Source organism: Filicampus tigris, chromosome 19 (assembly GCF_054856515.1).
Source record: "Filicampus tigris isolate MCC_2025a chromosome 19, RoL_Ftig_1.0, whole genome shotgun sequence".
Lineage (NCBI taxonomy): Eukaryota > Metazoa > Chordata > Actinopteri > Syngnathiformes > Syngnathidae > Filicampus > Filicampus tigris.
Window position 1 is genome coordinate 6,944,731 of NC_141235.1, and position 22,926 is coordinate 6,967,656.

Consider the following 22,926-nt stretch of genomic DNA (forward strand, 5'->3'; position numbering starts at 1 on the left):
TCTGTTTTTTTTTTTTTTCCTGATTGATACACTCATTTCATGAAGATTTCACGCTTGGCGAATCCCAAATGGCTCTGCTCTCATGACAAACAGATCAATTTTTATACACCTCAAAGTTGCTGCTCTTGAAAATTGTTTGGCCATCTTCGAGGCACTTTGGATTTTCACTGTTATTGAGGAGCACAACACAGGTTAATACATTGAGGTTGACATTAGATCAGCCTCCTTTGGCCATTACTAACAAACAGCGGGCTGTCCTCTAACCATTCATTTTCTATAGCACGACTTTGGGCGAGAGACGCATACAGACAGTTAATTGTAGTGTTTCCAACGAACCTAAAATGCATATTTTGGAATGTGGGAAGTATCTAGTGAAAATCCACACAAGCACAATAAGAACTTAAATGCCACACGCGAAGGCCAGAGCCAAAATTCGAATCCCAATAATTGAATTGTTGCTTATCGGAGGTTGTATCGTTTGCCAGCTGAGATCTCGTCTTTGTATCGGTGTGCGGTTTCACCAGAAAAGCCATTCATTTGCCCTTGTTACTGTCAAGCAACGTGCCGTTGATTTCATATACTGACAGCAGCTGCGTGCGCGTTTATGAACAGATCAACGTTGACACTACAGTCAGCGTTCTTTTGGTTCTGAATTCATTCGCCATTGAGAATAATAAAGAGAGGATGCAATAATAATGACAGGACTATATTCTCTTTGCTCTGTGGGAACTATAAATATGACTGAGGATCAGTAGGGGACCTTCTTTGCCTCTTCAACTTGCACTTAATTACCCTGCCGTGTTGCTCACAATGCCGTATAGCGGCTGCGCAAACGATGTTCCGTACTGTACAAATGAAACAAAGAGAGGCCAAGTGAGAGATGGCGAACAAAGAAATGAAGTGAACACTCCATGACGGTAACCATAGCAATGGGAATGATAAAAGGAAGTGTGTGACACTCGTTCAAAAAACAGCTTATGAGCTTGTGGGCATGACTGCGCGCGTAACTGCTTTTCAAATGGTAAAGGCGGCATGGAAGTGAAACAAGAGCAAGACGCAGACACCAAGAGCAATTAAAATACACGTATCCAGCGTGCAGCGACATCGTTCAGAGCGCAGCGCTGCAGAGAGAGCACGGTCGTGCTTTGATCGCAGCGGGATGCTGCCGTCGGGAGGCGAGCAGCACATTTACATCTCCGGCAAGGTGAACCTGTACGCTCCTTTGTGTACGTCTAACAGAGGAAAGGTTAACAGCTTTGAGGACGTACTTTTTAAAAACAATTTTTTTTTTTTCATGATTTCATCTGATTTATATGGGCCAAGCGCTCTGCTATTCGATGCCACTGTAGAGTTTTCACTTCTGCCGCAGTAACATTTTCATAGTGCCTACGAAGGAGTTCTTTATTTAAACCAACACAAAGGATGCACAATTCATCGTCTAATAATGTCATGTGATATTAATGCGGGACTTTTTTTTATGCCTATGTGCGACTAAGTGCAGCTTGTTTTATTTAGGCGGGTGTGCGCACTGGCAGAAAAGCACAATTTTCTCCATATGTGCCACATGAATGAAAAATGAGCGAGGCCTTGGGGCTGTGTGTGCGTGTGTGTGTGTATCACGGATGACAACGTTTACCAGTCAACTAAATTCCAAGAAGCCGTCCTCTTGGGTCACCACAATGGTGGATCAAGCTCGAGAGAAATTACTTGTAATGTGAATTTCAGTAAGGAGGCGAAGTAAAGACAGTAGGAAAAGGTGAGCATGTTTTTTTTTTTTTTTTTTTTTTTACATGACGGCACGGCCACGGCTTTGTAAGTTCGCCATCCTCCATCCGATTTCTATGGTGCTTGTCCTCGTGGTCGCAGGTGGCGACAGATTGGGTACACCATGGACTTGTCGCCAGACAACAAAGAGAGAGACAACTCTTTATATTCATATTCATAACTGGCCATTGATAGAGTCTTCAATAATTTAACGTTCGTGTTTTGGGAATGAGGGAGGAAGCCTGAGCACGAATAAGCAATACAAGCAGAAAAATCCTTTGAAGCTCTCCCGATTCATGGTGATAGGGGCCAAGGCCTGCCATGAATAAAGCAAATCTGCAAGTAATCGACCCCATAAAAATGTAATTGCACATAGATGCTACAAGATGCTTGCAAAGCACTGCTTTTGTATAAATGAAACTCCTCATCTTACTCCAACATAGTTCCTTCACACCAAGATGCCACAAGATGACGGCAAATCACTTTTTTTTTGTCTAAAGAAAACTCCTCAACTCACTTCAGCATAGTTTTCTTGAGCCTAAGATGGTGGCAAAGCATTGCTTTTGTCTAAATGAAACTTCTCAATTCACTTCAACATAGTTCCTCGACACCGAGATGGTGGCAAAGTAATGCTCTTTAAATTGAGCACAAATCCAGAAAACATTTCTTTCCCCAGACCAAATGCATTCTTGAAATAAATTGAAATAATTGGTGATAATTAGTTTTCAATTACTTCTGATGTCATTTGTTTTTCAAAATACAGAACAACAATGAAATACAGGGTCGCTTTCTTAAAACATGATTCAGATCAAGGCAAACACGGCAAAAAGTGGCTGTGAGCAGCTTAGCAATGTCATTGCAGAAAAAAAAATATAGTACAATTTCAAGTCCACGGAGAAATGTTAATGGTAAAACATGAATAGATTGTCATCTGTCGATTCATCTGTCCGTCCATCCAGACTAGACTAGAGTCCATTTTATTATTCAGTATTGCTTATCTGACCCTTAGTGACCCTTAGTTCATGGGTGGCATTCTTACCCACTGGTCCATGGCTACCATCAGATTTGCAGCATGTAACCGCTTTCAAAAGCTTCAACACATATGTGTAGCATTCAACATGGTTTCTTCTCATAAGGTAATGTGATGCATTGTTATTTTTGTATCAAACATCAGTGGCTACACAGCCCACATGAGATCAGCAGTATTTTTTTTTTTTTTTACTGAGCTGACAGTAGGAGCTGAGGCGATGGCGGTCAGTGGTTAGAAACATCTCTTATTACACCCAGAAACATCGATATCTGCAGAAGATGAGCTTTCTAATTGATTTTGCAGCACCGGATAGAGGCGCACACGGGAGAGATCGGCCCAAAAGTCAGGCAATTGTGAATGTTTAGTCAGAATCGATTGGTTTCATGCGGAAAGGTGGGAAAAGTGGCATCAGGTTAAAAATGGCTCAGGCCACTCCAGTCAGAGAAGAGATTCTGATAACCTTGCAATAGTGTGGAAGGACGATGGTAGCCATAGCAACGGGGGGAAAAAATATTATACTTAGAAATGAGTTTTGCAACAATATTTTTGATCAGGGTTTCAACTTTATAGATATCCACCTCCAGTGTGTATTGGTCCGACCTAATTCACCAAGACATTAAGGATTTTTTTTTTTTAACAAAAGTGTGAATAAATAAGTTCTTCAGTGGCCCATATGTCCATCATAACAGGACACACTAAAAAGTCTCAAGGATCCACAGTGGGAAATGAACAGTAAGTTACCAATTTTGGTTTGAAACAGCCATTTCAGACTAAATCCAGGATTAAAAGAGCCACCAGAAGAGCTCCGATTGGAAGCAGGTACCATAACATCCTACATGTGATAACATCACCTCCTTTGGTGGAGGTAATTATAAGCAAGTCATAAAGTGACTGCTGCGGATGGGGTGCGCAATAACAACAGCACAATGTGTCATTAAAAGATACCCGCAAGTCTCTACCTTCACGTGTCTCCCGCAGCGACCGCAGGTGGCATCTGGTCAAGCGTGGCGGAGCCAGATGACAACAATCCTGTGACGTCTTTGCGATTGTGTCCCGAAGGTGGAAGGTGTGCGAGGCTGTGGTTCAATAAGACGTACTCCTGCAAAAAAAAAAAGCAGTGGTGTTACATTAAAGAAAGGTTTCCGCATCAATAGACATACCTGATGCATGTTATAAAGTTGTTATGAATCTTCCCAGTGCTGCTAGTATTATCATTCCACACAAAATACAACCATTCTCCAGTTCCCAAGGATTTTCTGTCTAAGATTTTACATAAACACAACCCCCATTAGCACTTGAAACTCAACAAGTGGACCATAAATGACAATTTGGCCAATCGCTAGGATAATATCATACAGGAATGGAGAAGGAGTTGGGCCGTTTTGGAATGTGAGGCGGGCATTTTTGCACACTTATAAACCTGAGAGCATCTGAAAATGAAGGAATGCGTCACCCTGGCCACCCCACTGAAAAATTTCTGGCTACGGCCCTGGTGGTGATAAGGAGGATCACAACACCTGCCCATTATTTCCAGGAATATTTTTTTTTATATTGGATTGAAATCACTGAAGTAAATAGATAAATAAAAGTAAAACAAAAATCACATTTCAAATTCTGAACACTCACCATCTTAAAAAAATAATTTTATTTCCAAGCACATTCGAAAGGTATACTTCATATGAGACTGATTGTCTATTGAGTTTGATACAGGCGGAGAGGCTTGTGGAGTTTCAAGGACAAGTTTGGGGGAGCAATTGGAAGGGTCTGGGTTGAGGAAGGATGGGGCGGGGCCACATAGGCGGCGGGTGGATATTAAAATGAGGAGATGAAAGCAAAGCATGATGTGAATGAAAGAAGAGACAGGAGTCTTAACGGCGACTGGTTTTCAAACATTTACCCTCGCATGCCTAAGTTGTGTGGGGTGGGTGGGGGGTGGAGCCTATTACAGCGGTCTTTAATGGCTATGTCACAGTCTATTAACTGCATTCATCTTTGCCGACACTATATAGCGGCGTTGAACAAAGACAGATGAGTGGCGCTTTCAGTATTTCCATGCTCCGGACAAGGTGGAGGACACGCCTCTATTTAGCATACTCAGCACAAAAAAGCCTAGCAGACATTGCAATAAACTGCACCAAAAAAATGCCTGGCAACACATTCATCTTGCTGTCCAATACACTAACGAGGAAGTGACAGCCAGCAGCATCGCATGCAGATGTGAAAGAAAGCGAGGTGGTGTTTAGTCATATCAGCCCCATGACAGATATGCAACATACGTGTGTGTGTGTGTGAGTGTGCGTATGGAACATTCAACACAATGTTTGCATTTCTTCAGGATTTTCCTGCTCCACTTGTTAGGTAGAAAATGTGTGGCAGAGTAATTTTGCCCCAAATGAAGTGGAAGCTAGGCAGAAAAAAAGATTCTAAAGGAGACAAGAATAAATTCTTAAAAAAAAAAAAGATCATGTGACTGCTCTGCATTAACTATAAAATAAAAAATAAAAACTGAAAATTGTTGGGGCACTGCAAACCCTGCCCACCCACTATGACGTGTCATATTGGCCCAAAACAATATTTACGGTTTACAGTGTACGGTTTGTTACTCATATCAAAAAATGATACCAAAAAACTCAAACCTAAAAACCTCTCTCACTATAAAAAAATCTCATTCACCCCTCCCAAAAAACATTTAACACTCACCAAAAATCTCTCACTCACCCAAAAACTCACATGCAACAAAAACCTCTCACTAAAAACTGTCTCATTCTCCCAAAAAGCCTTTCATACTCACAAAAAAACTTGCACCAAAAACACACTCACCAAAACAACTCAGCCAAAAACAATAAAAAAAAAAATACTCTCACCCTTGCTAAAAACCTCACATACATACACATACAGATAAACTGGCACATAAAATAACCTCTCACTCCCAGGAAAATCTTACTTTCAACTAAAATAAATGAATAGCAAGTATCCAAAGACCTTGTAAAGGGAGGTTATCCCACACCAAAAGAGATATCCGACAGATAATATGACTAACGCTGCATGGCAAACTTTTGACAAGTACTAATTTAAAGAAGAACATTTGAGCTGACATTCTCCGAGTCACCTTTCACAATTTCACACAAAGGGAGACCATGGTGTACCCTGGAAAATAATACATTTTGAACACTTTTCTGCAGTGGCACACCCTGTACAATAGGTGAGAAAAAAAAAGGAAAAGTGTGATTCATTGCTTCTCTTCAGTGTCACAAGTAACATCTGATTTCACTGGCAGGTTTCGAAACGACTGTTTCTAAAGAATGGAATGACAACGTCATTTTGGTCACTAGATAAAGATCTGAATTTTGAGGAAACAGTAGGTTCTAATTTGAGCAATTCCAAATGCTCCCCGGCGCTCCATGTTGCATGTTATTGTTTAAGAGCTAGCAAGTGGCTCAGATTCAGAAAACAGGTCAGCCGTGATTGGTCGGTGTGAGCAGTTGTGATGTCATATTCAGTCGACACAAGACAAAATGGCCGCCCCCGGAGATGGCTAAAAATGAGTGCACTTTGCTTCACTAGAACGCCCAGAAGGTGGTCATTTGACTGCTTATGCTTTATATTTGACGATGTCACCCCACCATATCACCTGCTATTTTGGCAGGGAATGGCCAATTTACAAATGAAAGTCATCTACTTGTATCCAGCAGGTTTGTTTGTCAAATATCACCCAGATTTGTCGTTCAATAGTTGTTCCAAAAAAGGTTGTAAAAACCCTTGGGCGTCTAGTTTAATTTATATTCCACAAACGCAAAATTAATCAGAATGCCGTGTTTCAATAGTGGGCCTGCTGGGAACATATTCTTGAAAAAAATATGTTTGGGTTGACTTCTGCTTTAAATAAAAGAGTAGAAAACCTGTTTTCAATTGTAAAAGTAAAATAAGTAGTCTAGTAGAGTACAGCTACCTGAAAAATCTACTTTTACCACCATACTAAATGTATGAATGTATTGAATTGGAATCCCACCCCATTCATACAGACACAAATGCATATATGAATTTAGTCTATTAGAGCGTTTAATATTTTTCTCTCCAGTCTCCAATCCATAAAATGCTAGAAAACAAAGTAGCATTCTCAACTTTGTGCCAACAACCTCATTAAGCTGCTCTAAATTAATTCAGTCTGTCATTTGTTCCAACATGGCACATCCAATCTGCATGATCATTCATTGTTGCGTGCGATTTCCAGTGGCTATACGCATGAACTGTACATTTGTATGAGACAAAAAAGCTGACATGGATATCGAGCTCTTACATTCATGAGGGGGTTGCATATGATCTGATTGGTGCCTTCAAATGAGCTTCTCCGAGGCCAGGCTCTCCTTTCTAATTCTCCGGTGGCTCTCGCTGGCGGGCTTTAACTCATTTAGAGCAGCTTTTAGGCCCTCTACGCTTTCAAAACGTAAGAAGCATAATCAATATGGCGTGGTGCTACTACATGACGAATGGCTTCAGCGTGGGGAGATAAACCACAGAGGAGCGCTCTTCATCTCTCTTGCAATAGATACCCCTCTGTAAATGATTATAACCTAATTCAGGGTAGAAAATATGAAACCCCCACCATAAGGGGATGGGGGCCCCGGAGGCGATCAGTCTGTCAAAGGCGTTTTATTTTACGCTTCCTCGTCGGTGCCTTCATCGACAACGCCCTCATAAAGATTTATCAAAAGCTAATTAAGCTCAAAACAATGAAATAACTCATGTCATCTTAGTGCGTGTGCCTCTTGGCGAGAGGATCCAACCCCAAAAAATAAATAATAATTATATCTGTCACTTTCCCATTAATGAAAACAAGTTTGTAGGCACATTTAGGTCCAATTTAATTTGTATTAATTCTCTGTCAGCCCTTGTTACCGGCATTATTAAAGTGCCTCACAAGCAAAACAAGACAGTTGGCTGAAGCTTTGCTATCATTTAACAGCTATAAGCAGGCAAAACACTTTTACAAGAAAGTAGCAATAACATTGTTGCATAATATACGGTATATTTTTCTCTAAGGTATTTAGTAAGTTTTGCAAATGTGATCTGTACTGAAAATGTATTACTGGGAATGTGATGATAAAGGGGGAGCTCCCTAGTGCACCAAAAATTGTATAGTATGCCACTAAAGTAAAATCTAAAGTAAGAGTGCTGAATTTCTATCTGTTCTTTAAAGCGGAAGTCAAACCAAACATATTTTTTGTCAAGAATATGTTCCCAGCAGGCCCACTAGTTGACAAAGAAGACAAAATGGCCGCCCCCGGTGATGGCTAAAAACGAGTGGATTAACACTTATTGCACAAACAATAAAAATATTTATCAGAATGCCCTGTTTCAACCAGTGGGCTTGCATAGAACATATTCTTGAAAAAAAATGTTTGCGTTGACTTTTCTTTAATGAAAACTTGGTCAAAAGATTTTGAGAATTGCATTCAAATCAGTTGCGTTAACCTTGATGCTAATGCTAACAGCCTAGGGTGTCCTGGCTGGTCCACAAATCCAAAAAACAAAAACAAAAAAACTATACTAGGTGGTTGGTGGTTAATGACACTGATATTATTTTTATATTCAATAAAGGACATTTGAAAGCCTTTATTTGAGTGGTCAACTATTTCAAAGTGTTGCTGCACTGAAAACTTCCACGAGACACCAATAACTGCTGATATGCTTTCAAGTCTTCCTGCTGACTGTGCAGATTCAAAGTCCAACAGCAGTGTAGACAAATAGGGGGAGACAACTTGATCTATTACTTCACTATCATGCACAACTGGCATGATAATGTGCTTTTTTTTTTAAAGAAGACATTTTGACAGGTTACAAAGGCAAAAACATGGGCGATAAGAAGGAATCATTACGGGATTGCATTTATCAGGCTGGCTGTGTTGATGCGTGCTGTCATAGTTAACTAGGACATTTTGCCGAGACCAGAAAATCTGTAATCTTGTTAAAAACTTTGGGCAAGATGATGATACTAAGTATCTTTGCATGCAATGTGAAAATTTATGCGGAATTCAAGGTGAATTATTCACACCTTTTATGTCAACTGCTGTGATTTTTTTTCTCCATATAATGGAGAACAAATATTTGCCGTTTGAAAACATGCCCCACAAACTGAGCTGTTATGTCCTGAAAACAAAGATTGTCCCCCACCCCCCCCCCCCCCCAAAATAAAATTTAATTAAATAAAAAAATAAGTGAAGTATGAATAAGTGAATAAGTATGGCGGATCACTGAACACTTACTGTTCAATTTATGGTAAGAAGAGATTTGGTGGGGGAAAAATTTGTTGTAAATTATTGAGGAAATTTGCAATTTCAGTACAGTTTTTCTGACAAATGAATACAACAAACCCACTTAGCAAGAAACAAAGTTGAAGTACAAACACTACTTGCTTTGGTGGGGCAATAAAATGATGAACCGGATCTGGTCCTTAGGCCTCGAGTTTGACACTTGTGCTTTAAGTCGTCTATAGGAACTGTTTTTCATTGTTAAAAAAAATTACAATTACAAAATGCATGTGTGTCCTTTAGAGACTATGGTTTACCAGAAAATTTGGGGGTTTGCGTTTTTGAGCTACAGGATTCCTGTTTTCTTAAACACTAAGCAAGCTTTGAAAACTTGAAAAAAAATGCATAAAATTCAATAGAACTTAGGGCGGTGTGCCCACGTTGACAAGCTTAATAGAAAAAAAACAGCATTAATCTTCTGAATTTCCACTATCTTTGCTTTCGGTTTGCAGATATTGATCGTACAAAGTAGCAATTGGGAGCTGCACACACCTCTCACCACACTGTCTAAATTATGACAGCACAAACAAGTTACGTTGCTGTAGATGAGTTCAATCATAATTAGCTGGCAAGTCTTACTACAGCTAATCAATTCAATCTTGCTCAACTGACTGCAATTTTGGAAACTACTTGCCAAGTTTTGTTTTAATCAACATAAATATCTTTTTTTTCCCCCTTTCTTTTCAAATTGTTCCCAAGTGTAATTGACCAATCAAAATGAAACAGGCCGCCACTTACTTGCTGTGATAACTCTTACTTTGGAACAACACAGCAAGAGCCGAATAAAACTGACAATCTGACAGCGTAACGGCCGGTTGGACCGCATCAATATCTGAAACGTCAACTTTTGTGTCCGACTGGCTGATCATTTGAGGGCTTTTCAAGGATTTTTACGCGAAAGCTGAACCGTAATAATGACTACCTGACTGACCGGCTGAATGTAGGCTGGCACTATACTGCTGGCGTTTTATCTATAGCTGCACATCAGCCCGAGGGTGACTCACGCACAGAGCAGCCACAAGTCAAGTAAAGCATCATCAAGGACATCTAATGTGCCGTGACATTCAAGTTAAAGTCCTGTACCTTCCATAAGTCATGTCAGACATTCAAGGTGAAAAGCTGCGATAATCGGAGCGAGGGAAGCGGCCCCGGCAAAAGTGGATTTTACAGTAGGGGGAGGGGGGAGGGGATGCATGTATGGCATTTTTTTTTTTTTACTATGAATATGCTTTGTGAAGCATTTGTTGCAGCAAGAGGAACTAGCAGATGCATTTCACACCGGGATCATGTTTAGCAAAGCATATTCCCCTCTGTGCTGTCTCTATAAATATTCACACCCACAGCCCACGGGTCATGTTGGGGTGCCAGCGCTTATTCAAACAGTGTTTTGCAAAAGGTTGATGCAGGCCATGTTGACGGAGCGACCCCAATGCCTTTCTCATTTCTTCTCTACATAAGATTTAAATGTTCCTCTCAAGCTCCCCTTTTCTCCCGTCACCCTTGAATCTTCCGCGCCTGGAAGCCTCTTACGGGATGAATTGATGGCTTCCAAAAAATATTAAAATTTTCCCTACTTTGCAACTAGACTCGCTTTCAATGAAGCATTACTTATATGCAATGCAAATATGGCCCTGCATACATGCAAAATGTAAAAAAAAAAATCAATAAAAAAAAAATCAGGTAAACTTTAAGAGATAGCCTACAGTGCATGTAATGTTTTGGACGCTATGAAAAAAGTTTGGACATTTTCACTTCAGGGTGTACTCACTTTTGTTGCCAGTAGTTCAGACATTAATGACTGTGTTGAGTAATTTTGAGGAGACAGTAAATTTACGCTCTTACGCAAGCTGTACCATAACTATTTTAAACTGGAGCAAGGTGTCATTTCTTCAACGCTGTCCCTTGAAAAGATTGATAATCCCTCATCAATTTAGTTAATTGTTTGTTATTTGAAAGATTTGAAATCGACAAAACTAGTTTTTTGCATGCTGTTTAACTATGGATGTTAATGCATGCATCACGCCACTCTTTACACACGCGCATGCTCCGCGTTAGCTCGATTAACATGCTTCATTAACCTTACCCGAACACTTCATTGTACTCCCAGCATGCTAATGGTGCATAGGCTCCAACCTGATATTTTCCATAGCTCACTAGAAATATTTACATTTCTGACCATCTGTGTCAATATATGACATGGAAGCCCCCCTGCAGCCGAGCTCATTAGCCATCTGTAGCCTACTTCATGTAAGGCGGCATTTTGATGGCGAGAGCCCAGAGGTCAAGACAGGTGAATGGACAGCAATCAGCCACTTTGATGACTCCCCAAACCACTACACAGCAACCAATTTAGCGCAGGGGTTAGTGGCGAATGTATTAACCCTGTAGTCTGCACGGGAATTGGATACGTGAGGAAGGATGTCATTTTCTAGTGGAAGTCGTGTAACGGGCACAGAGTACAAAAAGACGGTGAGTACGTTGAGGTGTGAGCGCAACACTTTTTTCATGTCTACTTTTCATGAGTTTAATCATGCCTTTGTCATGAAAGAGCAAATGTTTTGTTATGTCAAGTCAAAAGTAGTTCAAACACAATGTTCTGATTGTGTTTGCGGAATATGAATCAAGCATAAAAATCCACCTGTTTTTATCCATCTCGGAGGGGGCGGCCATTTTGCCACTTGCTGTCGACTGAAAATGACATCACAGTGCCTAAGCGCTCAGGTAACGACGGCTTGCCTGTTTTCTGGTTTTGGTCATGTGACGTTGGTAAGATGAGCAATGTGACATCATTTACAAGGCAAAATGGACGCTCCCTGAGATGGACATTACCACTATATATTTTTTTTTTAAACAACTGGAAGAAAAACGTTAGAATTTACTTAAAATTAAAAAAAAAATGCCTCTACATTTAATAATTCTTTGATGATAGTATTCGCATTGTAAAAGGACAGAAAAGGCTGCACTGAATTAGAAAATCATGTTTACTCACACTATATTTTCCCAAAATTCAAGCCGTCGAAAATTCACAGAAATCCTCCTCTCACCCTCAAATCTCAAAAGGTCTAAGGCGCAATGACATCCAAAAAGTGTCCAATGAGATTTCTGTGCAGATGCTAGCTGAATTTCAAAACTCACACAACAAGTTGAGAAATGTCTCCATTAAGATAACGCATGCCGATTAAAACACGCTCATGTACAGTACGGCGCTTCGACACGCGGAGCTCAATCAGCCTTCTTGGTCGAGAAGTATCTCGGCTAGTCTCACTTACTAATTCCTAGCGCTCCAGTTGTTATATTGGCACATAATTCAAAGCGACTGTACGCATGTGATGAATCCGTAAGCGTTCCTGGTTTCGCATGGCGCCGGAGCAAGGTGACCCTGGCTGTGTTCTTAATCATCAATCGGCGTGGATGAGGTTAAGACTGGAAATTGGTTGGACTGTGAAGTGAATGCATGATGGCGTCCCCTCGACCCTCCAACCTCCAGCGCCAGCCTGCCCTCTTCTGTTTCCCCCTTTGACGCAATCCTACGTCCCGCTCGCTCTCCTCGCCTACCTTTGTCCTCTTTGTCATTCACCGGCTCACTTTTGCTGCACATCTCTGTCATGAAACGGCTACCTCAGCATGTTGATAATAGGATTTATTTAAATAGGGCCCTCTTCATATTGAGGGGCGACATCACTTATTTTATTAAGGCATTATGCCTATTCTTCCCTGCTGAGACCAAGATTGAGGCCAAGATTTTCATTTTCTCAGTTCACAAATGATTTCAGTTTGAAAGTATAGAGCAGGAGTGGGCAAACTTTTGCGCTCAAGGGTCATCGGTTGATTGAACCACAAACATGGCTCGATTGTCAACAAAAACACAAATTGAAAAAAAAAAAAAGCGACAAACAAGAAGTAAAGGAGAGAGTGTGGTTATGATGGGCTCATGGCAATAAACACCTCTTTTATTGACTATATTTGTGTGTTTCGGCTACAGAGGCTCTCCATGCTTTGCTTTTCTCTCAGCCACAGGTACATGTGAAATTCTAAATATAGGTCAGTTTTATTGTAAAATACAATATACATCGATACTGTATGGTTGGTTTTTGTATTTCACGCAAGTTAATTTTGACTGTAAATAAAACTAATGTTCACTTGTAATATGTTTTTAACCGATTGTTTAACTAAACGAATGTTGATTTTGCATTGCATTTAAAATAGTCAACAGCAAATTTGAAATCAGAGACTGCTTTATGTGTCATCATGCATTATAATTTATAGCTATGACATCTCAGAAGGAAACTGTTAATGCTCATTTTATTTACAAATACTTTAATTATGCTTAATGAACAAATAATTTGATGAAATACAATAAATAAGGGTCTCCGTGGGCCCCACTTTCCCCTTTTGAGAGACGGCAGGCCTACTCGAAGCTGAAAAACCCTTCCTTGTGCATTGAGAATCGAAGAACAGAACGACAGCTGTCTCACACAGGGTGAGTTTTGCTTTTCACCACAAACGCTTATTGGTTCATTAGGAGACAAGCAGTTGTGTCCCTTGTTAGGCTGATTAAACCACCACGTGTAATTCGGTGATTGTATTACGGACTTGTTTACAACTCTGGAAGCATGACACAGATGAAGGATACAGTGCAGGTAAAACTGTAATAGACAATCTCCTTCCCAGAAGCAGGGCGCGAAGCGGCAGCTTCCAGGGCTTCACAACACTTCAAAAGCCAAAAGTTTTTTCCTCTCGCCAAAAGTCAAACAGGCAAAGTTAAGCATTAACGCACACAACCCGCATGCAGACACTAAACAAGCAGTACTGTTTTGTTTATCATGCGTGGCAGTGCATTCACGGTTTAAGTCATTAGGAAACAATCTAAAAATCAATCAAATGAAGCAATCGAGCAAATGAAACTAATTATAGCACATGAAGATTAGAAACTTAAAGTGGGAACTAAGTGAAAGTACTTAACAGAGTGTTGTCAAAAGGACAGGAATCAAGCAAACGAAACGTGATCGTTCAAAAGCTCTCACAAAGAGTACGCAAAGTTGCTATTCACTCAAATACGTCAAACGTTTGTGGGCTTGCCAGAATGATGCACATTGTACTGAAAAATATTATGCTTGGATGTGGAAAAAATATATATATACATCTTACAATATAAACAGATGCTGCAAGAAAGACCTCTCAGTAGTTTGACACAATTGACTTGATTCCCAAATCTCTCTGCCATTGAACGCGTTTGCGCGTGTGCACGCGAGAGCCGGAGAAAACGAGCCCGTGAGATGATATCAAGAGCAGAAAAATAACACGATTCGCTGCACAGTAATTAGAGATGGGGCGAGATGAAAAGGGAGGATTTGCTCTTTGACACGGTTCACCCACAGAGAGAGACAAATATGATCTAAATGTCATCTGGCCCTTTCACATGTCACAATTGCGCACTGGGAATTCATTATTTGCAACTATTTACATCCTACTTCCGCCATAAACAACACAGCAAGGAGACGCACAGAAGACGTTTACACGGAGAATTGTTGAATTCTTTTCCGTGTTCAAACGGCGTCCAGTGTTGATTATTCTGAACTGATGTGTGAAGGGAACAGTCTCATTATTATATATGACAAAGTGTGAGATTGAAAACTATCGGCTTTATCTCCTTATCCTCCTTGGACTTGGAGGCTCAGGCTATCAGAGCACACATCAGTAATTACTGCAGGTTGTCAACAATTTATAACCGAGGTCTCGCGGGCGAATGCGTACACACGCACGGGGAGGGGAAGAAAAAAGAAAAAAAAAAAAGTTGCACCGATGCACAGGGCCCCAAAAAAGCGTCAAGAAGCTCAGCGTGCATTACCTCCCTCTGTCCTTGGTGATAAGAGCAAGTCACGGAAGAAACATTGAGGCGAGCGCTTTGGTGAGCGGCTTCGGGGAAATGATTTGCTTTGCGATGGTAAAACAAACTGCTTTTCATTTGGGAATGCAGAAAAACTACGTACCTGGGAATTGGAAACAATTGAGGACTAAAACATGCTGGATGTCACAGCATATGAGGAGGATTAGTTTAAGAGGCAGATAAGAGCTATTCAGTACCAGCTACGATCTTCTGAGAAACCAGATGTGACGAAAACAGAAAAAGTGTATTGTTTTGTTTGGTCGGAGTGCTGTCCATTCACGTCCATTTTTTGGCAATGTCATTATAACTTGATGAAGGCTGTCTGCACCGTTTCATGGTATATAAATGCCTTGGAAATTGTTCTGTAACCTTTTCTTAACTGATATATCTTTCAACAATGAGATCCCTCTGAGCGCGTGATTCGAAAAATGCCAGGAAAAGCCTACTAGAACAGCTCGACTCAGATGCACTTTAATTGGTGGCAGGTGTGTGCCAACTCCCATTTTACATGAGTTTAAATGTGTTTGGTTCAATGTGAACACTGCTACATGCCCAGTTTTAAGAGGGTGTGCACACTTGTGCAACCATATTACGTTTTGTTTTTTTATTTCTCCCTGAAAGATTTTGAGTTGTACAGGTTATAGGTCACATTGTAGTGGGGCTGCATAGCACACATTGTAAAGAACATTTTTGGTCTGTCTTGTCTTGATTGACATCCCATACGGAAAAAAAAAAAATCAAACGCTACAAAATGAAGTGAACATACTCTTGGGGAGAAATTAACTCAATTTCATGCAACAAATATTCAAATTTCGGTTGTACATGTAGATCAGAGCATCTGATAATGTTTAGCCCAGCAGCGAAAACCTTGCTGGCCCTAACTGAGTGGTCCCCAAGTTAAGTGTAAAACCAGCTTTACTTATTTAGCACTCACTAAAACCGCCTGTGCGGCAACCAACTGTCAGCAGCTCATCAAAAATACTTCCGCAAACACAGCAATCAATCATCACACCACGGAGGTCACTTCTGTGCCGTTTCGCACCTCCCGCGGCGCGCGGGCACCAAACGTGACACGGCGACACACAAAGCCGTCGTGTTAAAATGTGATTTATGGAAAGTGACAAGAGCATCGGTGTTTTTAATTATTAACGAGGGAGGACTGGACGGGAGTCATCTCTCAATCCTCCCACAAAATGTAATGAGGTAATTTGTTGCCGCAGAAAGCCCTTAAACTTGGATTCATTTGACAAGCAGCCCTTTACGTCGGGCCCGGAAAGGCGGCGGCAGATAAAAAAAGGAGATAAGGAGGCCGTTTCCAGTGATCCTTTGACATTGACCTGTTTGGCAGGAACACACACGCGCAGCAGCCATTTAATTCTTCAGCTAACCTTACAAGTCCTTCTACTAAGATACTGTCACTACTACAGAAGCGAAGGGTCAGGGAGGTGGAGGTGGAGTTGACCTCATGTTAAATTGCATTGCACAGCGGAGGCCGAAATGCATTAAAAGTTAAAACTGTTTTGGAGTCTTGAAATTGTGTATACTTTTTTTTTTTTTTATGGCTATAAAAATAATGGACTTCATATACTGAAGTTCAAAAGTGAAAATCCAATTGCTAAATTGATCTTTCAACTTTTCCCTGAGCCAGAAACAAACATTCCTTATTGTTTTTCTACTTTGTGGTGCACCTTTTTTTTTTTTTTATTAAAAGCCAATTGTTTTTTTTGTTGTTTTTTTTTTTTTGCTAGGGTGTCTATTACCCCCATTCACAAACATTTTAATTGTTTTCAGGATTGCAATAGGCGAAAGCCAGTTATTAAATCCAAAAGAAGCGCATCTCTTTTTTTTTTTTTTTTAATGTTAATAATGGTCATTTTTGACTGACAAGCAATTTGTCTTTTACTACATTATGCCATAGAGGAGCAGTGTTCCTCACTTTTTTTGTCCCTCACATCCGTAACTGGCAAAATTCCAGGTAGATAAACTTGAACAAAATCGCTGCAGTTCACAGAGAAAACGTTCTCCTGTTCCGTTAGCTTTCCCAACCACCACCAGCACCATCGTATATACATTTCAAATTTAATCCCCACTTAAGAATCTCATTACCGGCACGTTACAAGGAGCCACGCCCACAAAGTCTAGCATGAAAAAAAAAAAAAAAAAAAAAAGAAGCAGGCAGGAAATTCATCTCTGCATGTCTACGATCACGCCGCCATCTTCCTTGTTTATAGCGGCGAATGCATCGCCAAACCAAATTAAAAGTCATATCTACGTGCTCCAGGCTCCCCAGTATTACTTTTCCAATCAGGAGGAGAATAACTTAGCATAAACAGCGGGGTTGCATTACCATCACAGGAGGCTGCAGCAAGGACAAGAACAAATATTGCATATTCATAATCTGCTTTGCCCAAAATCATGTGGGCTGTGCTGAAGCTTTCACTTCTACTCTGCGAGTCCGATAAAGCTTTTAAAAAAGAAAAAAAAAAAAAAAGAACTTTTCCTCCCCATTTTAATCTACTGCAATTCCATACCGTCCAGGAGATTTAACTCTTCAAACAATGCGGCATTGTTGTGCGAATGCTGAGAGTTTGCCTACAAGAACGCCACGTAATAACTTTGCAATTTCCCTTCGGATTTAGTCTTTGTCAAAAAAAATTGAATAAAAATATGTAGCTCATCCTGGAAAGGTGAGATATTATCTATTCTCAGTCCAAAACAAATCAGTTCCAAAATACTGGAAGACAAATGATGAATGATTTTGTCCAAAGAACACATATTGATCTGCTTTTCACAGCCACTCAGAGGCATTTTTGGAAAGTACATGATATGCTGATATCATAACTGACATTATCCACCTTGATTGATTATTTTTTTTCCTAATGGCATTTTCATCCACACATACATTTGAAATGTCTTGGTTGGAATTCTGCTATTTCCTAGAGCTGCTTGAGAAGTCATTTATAAGTCAGTGGGAAAATAAAACATTTCCACCAAGTTCTTTTCAAGATTTTGATCCAACAATGGGGGAAAAAAACACCCATAATGAGTAGGCATGGGCCAATGATTTTTTTTTTCAGGGTTTACGGTGGTATTAAATAGTAAAAGGTTTCATTAACCATTAATACTGTCAGTCTTTTTTTTTTGTGGGGACTTCTAAGCAAGGCATAATATAAACAGCTGCTTCCAGAGATGAGTAAACAAGCCAACTCCCAAATTAATGGGAGGCCACTTGATTTTTCTCCCTTTCTCGGTAAGCAGAGAGGGGAGGGGTGAGCAGTTGCAACATAACTCCAGCATAGATGCCTGTCAGCTTAATTGATTCATGTACATAGTCCTTTAAAATAAAATTAAAAACATGATGCCAGCGGGTACTAGTTAACCCCAAGGACAACAGGATATTCTAGAGCTGCAATTTTAATACCATGATATTTTTGCTCGCGGCTGTCATACCATCAGATTACATCTTGCCATGCCTACTGATGAGGTAAAGCTACTAAGAAACGAGTTACTAGGTTATCAGTACGTATAGCTGTGGTTAAAAATAATCTTATTATCAGTATTTTCTAAGAAGCAGTAATATTCCCTCTTTAGCGACGTTCTTTTATCAAAGCTTTCCTCCCTGGAAGGTGGCAATTTGCAATCTCCAAACCACTCAGAAGTTACATTAAGAAAAATTCTTCATTTCCTGTCGTCAATTAAGCAACATGCCCATGTGTTGGCTTGTCTGCAATTGCCGCACAGCTGCAAAACACACAATTGACCCTAGGCACATTGAGCAAAAACATGAATCTATTTTGCCTTTTATTTGTTTCATGTGGCGCTGTGCTGTATTGCGGCTGCGAAACAATATTTGCGTTCATTAGTTTATTAACATTAGCAAAGGAAGCTAATGGTGTGTGCATGAGGGGCCACAAATGGAGGCTTGGATGATTTATGATGAAGTCATTTCAAATGGGAGCAAGGAAGAGCGCCAATGAAGAGAAGCAGACGACGGTCTCGTTTAAGACAATTTTCATGCCTTCTAGCCCCTGCATTCATCCTTTAAGCACTCCTTCATCCGTTTTTCTTGTCGCTGTCAGGACGCATTAGGGCGTTGTTAACAAGTGACTTAAATTAGGATCCCCTGCAGTCCCATCCAGGTGCGGGTAATGAGGTGAGGAGACGCAAAATTGGGCTCCTCCTCCATTTTCCCCCCACCCACTCACGAAACAAGAGGAGAGCATTTGGGTGCAGCGAGCAAAAAAAAAAAAAAAAAAAAAAAAAAAAAAAAAAAACATTGTGAGCTAAGCTTGGATGAGCATTTATACGCTGCCGTCACGACAACCGGTTCTCGCACGCAACGGCGAGGCTTAATGGGGAGCGGTGACGAGATTCGCGGACAGGCCTAATGATATGGAAATTGAAGCTGTAAGCTGGCGAGATGCAGCCTCTCAAAAGGCATCAATTGGATGCGACGCCCTCGCCGCGGCTGATGGGGTGTGATCCGCTACCATCCCGGTGGCCTCACCACTAAATAGGTGGTCTCCCTCCACTGGAGGCGGAAATGAAGCTTGCCTGACATCACACACTCCCCTCCGCGGCACCATCCCGGTCCAAAGATCCAGGCCGAAAACCAGGGATAGAACCGCTTGACACGATCACCGCAGAAAAAAATAAAGATGATCGATTGGAGTCTGATTTGATTGAATGCAATTACCTGTGATTCTTTCTCAGGGTTGATCGGAGACCGGAGGAGCAGCAGAGTCAGCGTAACAGTCAAGGCCTTGCGTTTTTCCCCGCTCTTCATCACTGTCCGTCAAGCCACCGGGTCTTATCAGGAACAAGAGGAGCCTTGGCAGAGTGGCACCATCACTATTGATAGCCACCTGTCCTACGATCAAGTTTTGGAAAGAATACAAAAAAGCAATGTGATTAACATCTCGTCTTGCAGCCTCAGCATGTTTACACTGTCTGATTTCTTTTTTTTTTTCTTCTTCTTCTCTTAGCGAAGCTGAGACAAAATTGGACTTTCCAAACAAGACTTGGCTGCTGCCTCGCTAGGTCATGCACACTGAGCTAATGCATCCATATGGGGGAGGGGAGGGCGGGCTGGTGTGTACTTAAATGAATTTAGTTTTTAATACATTTAGATGTATTTAGAATTGTTAGAATTGGACGTTAGCTTTTATGTGCAAGACATTTTGGTATAGCCTCTTCCCAAATTTCCCAAGTTTTTGCTTATAACATGACTATTCAGTTTCAAAAAGGGATGTAACAATTAATTGAAAATATGCATCGATTTTGATCACAAAAGGATTTGTGATAAGTCATTTATTTTCAGACAAAAAGTGGAGTGATAGGGTCAACATTAGTTCATTTTCTATTTTTGTGGTAAAGTTACAAAATGTTTTGGTTTTAAAATGAGTCTTTCAAGTTGTTAAAAAAAAAAGGAAAAAAGTTCAAATCGAAAACTAAAAATCGAATCGAAGCTTGAGTGAATCGTTACATCCCGAGTTTCAAATGTTCTGAAAGCAAACATGTTTTAAATCAATCGTTTGTTGTTCTCCTCTCAAAAAAAAACCCTCAAAAAACATTTCATTTTTATACAGTGAACGAGTAGACAAGAGGATACTGAACATGAAAATAAAAATCTCCCCGCGCGATTCTATTCCATGTGAAGCTATGCGCTGTCAAAAATGTAATTACAATGAGATCAATCTCCCGACAAGGATGAGGTGTAGAAAAATGGCTCCTTGGAAACTAATTGGACATACTGGACAAGTTCCAGCATGTTGTTGTGGAGCAGATGGGCCCTCTAGTTGCACCTGGTGCTTTGTCTCCAATTTCAAATGAGCTTGGGCCTTCAAAGCCTCATGGCTCCCTGCCTGTCTGGCACACAACTCCCAAGCGAGGCAAGGAGAACAGGAGTGCGTCGGCGTCTAACTGACTCGCCCCCCTCCCTCCCCCGCCTCCCTCTCAGGTACATCCTTCATTCTCTCAGCAATCCGCTCCCCCACTCAAGCAGCTGTCAAGGTGAGGCACTTTTACACAGCGAGGCTCCAATGCCCTTGTCCAATTTCACTTTGGAGTGAAGCTGGGCTGAACGTGCCAATCCTGATATTACCAAACAAATTAAATCACGTTCTTGGATGCAGGCAGGCAGGGAGAGAGCGGGAGACGCGAAGAGAGAGGGAGTGCTGAGGATGCTGATGGAGGGCACTCAGCTCTGGGGGTCGAGTGGTGGGTTATTGTTGTCAACCGGGCTCAGCGGCTTCCCGTGCGCGCGCGGTTTGAACAGGACATAAGCAGCGGGGGAGGCATTAATATCGCTCTGTGGCACGGCCGCCAACACGCCATCGTAACCCGCAACATACGAGGCCCTGATAAGAAAATCAAGTGGCCGCAAGTGCGGCGCAAACAGAAACCAAGGCAGTCATCCTGAAAACAAACATGATTTCGCTAACGTGCACATTAGCATTTGCTGATGAAGAAAATAAAAACTCACAGCATGTAATATCTGGGTTCAAAACAGGGGCGGAGCCATGGGTGAAGATTCATGAAAAAAACATATACTTTTAAATTTTTGGTAAATTATGAAATTATATTTGAATTTGTGTTTTTTATTTTATTGAATACTAAGAATGGCACAATTGTGGTTGTCTAAGGAAGATCTGAACTTCATATTATTCAGTTGATCATTTTATTTGAATAGACGTGGTGCCGAGATAGGAGCATTGTGCTCAGTGAGAGAAATATTCAGGCCCACCCTGATTTTTCCAGGCTCACCCATTAGCCACGTTCTGGCTCCGCCCCTGGTTCAAACTGATAGGATGTTTCATCATACTTGGCTGTTCTGAAATCAAATTAATCTAACTAAAAAAAAAAAAAAGTGAAGCATCCAATCAGGTTGCTCTAATATCGTCACTATGCTACACTATATTTTAGAATGCAACTTTATTGATATTTTGTACAAGTTAATGAGAGGCCGGTCATTTGTTTCCCACTTATTCTCTGTGAGCAAAGAGGGGAGGGGGAGCAGTTGCGGCATACAGTAAATCTAGCATAGTTAGAGATGCCTTTTTGCTACATCGATTAATGTGCATTGTCCTTTAAAAAAAACATTGTGCCAGCGGGTACTAGTTAGCCCCAAGGACAACAGGATATTCTAGAGCTATATTTTTGCCACCAGCGTTTGTAAAGCTTTGTTTCAAATGGCTAACAAGAAACTACTAATTTAAACAATATTGTCACCCGACTGAAATGGACCACTTAATACTCTATTCATGAAAATCCATCGATGAACAGATGTCACTTTCCCAACCAATTGGTGAATGTTGACAGCCTGAATGTGATTAGGACATCTGGAACTATGTGAACACAATTATCTACGCATGTCATTTGTGCAGCGTTCAACTGGAGAAGGAATAATTGAAAGCCAAGGCACAAATTCAACGGGAATCGAGTGAAAGAAGCACAATTACCTAATTGGAAGCAAAACAAAATGTTGGCCGCCACTTCACCCGTCTTGCTATTTTTAAGACTTCATCCGCAACGTGATCATGAACGCATTTAAATTTAATGGGACGCTTGTGCCGAGCATATGCCTCCTGTCTAAACAAAATGAAATACACGCAAGTGACAGTTTATGCACACTTACTTTAGCGCCGTGTCAGCTCAACATTCAGCACAAAGTGCCCTCCATAATTAATAGAGCAGTTCTCCGCCATACTTTAGCACAGCTGACGGTGCCAACTGGCAGCAGTCGAGAGAACTTATTGCAGCCGTGGGAAATGGGAGGGACCTAAATTGGTTTCAAATACTTCAATAATTATAAAATAAGGGTGGGCACAGGTGTGCGCCACCAAGATGGGGAAAATCGATGAAAAAAAAGGTGATTCGATGCTACCAATCCGATTTATTTATTCTGTTATCGATTCTCATTGGCCGAGGGAATGAAA

At 40.9% G+C, this 22,926-nt stretch overlaps 1 long non-coding RNA gene across 5 annotated transcripts in view; it reads right to left on the reverse strand.

Annotated features, from left to right (window-relative positions):
- LOC147129201 (uncharacterized) overlaps positions 1 to 22,926 on the reverse strand; it is a 45,089-nt gene that overhangs the window by 19,223 nt on the left and 2,940 nt on the right. For 4 of the 5 annotated variants that reach the window (XR_015082608.1, XR_015082606.1, XR_015082605.1 and 1 more), the window contains 2 exons: positions 19,686 to 19,859; positions 3,754 to 3,893 (listed from right to left, as the gene is read on the reverse strand). This is a non-coding gene — a long non-coding RNA (uncharacterized LOC147129201). The remainder of the gene's footprint in view (positions 1 to 3,753; positions 3,894 to 19,685; positions 19,860 to 22,926) is intronic. The other variant, XR_015082609.1, reaches the window with a different exon arrangement.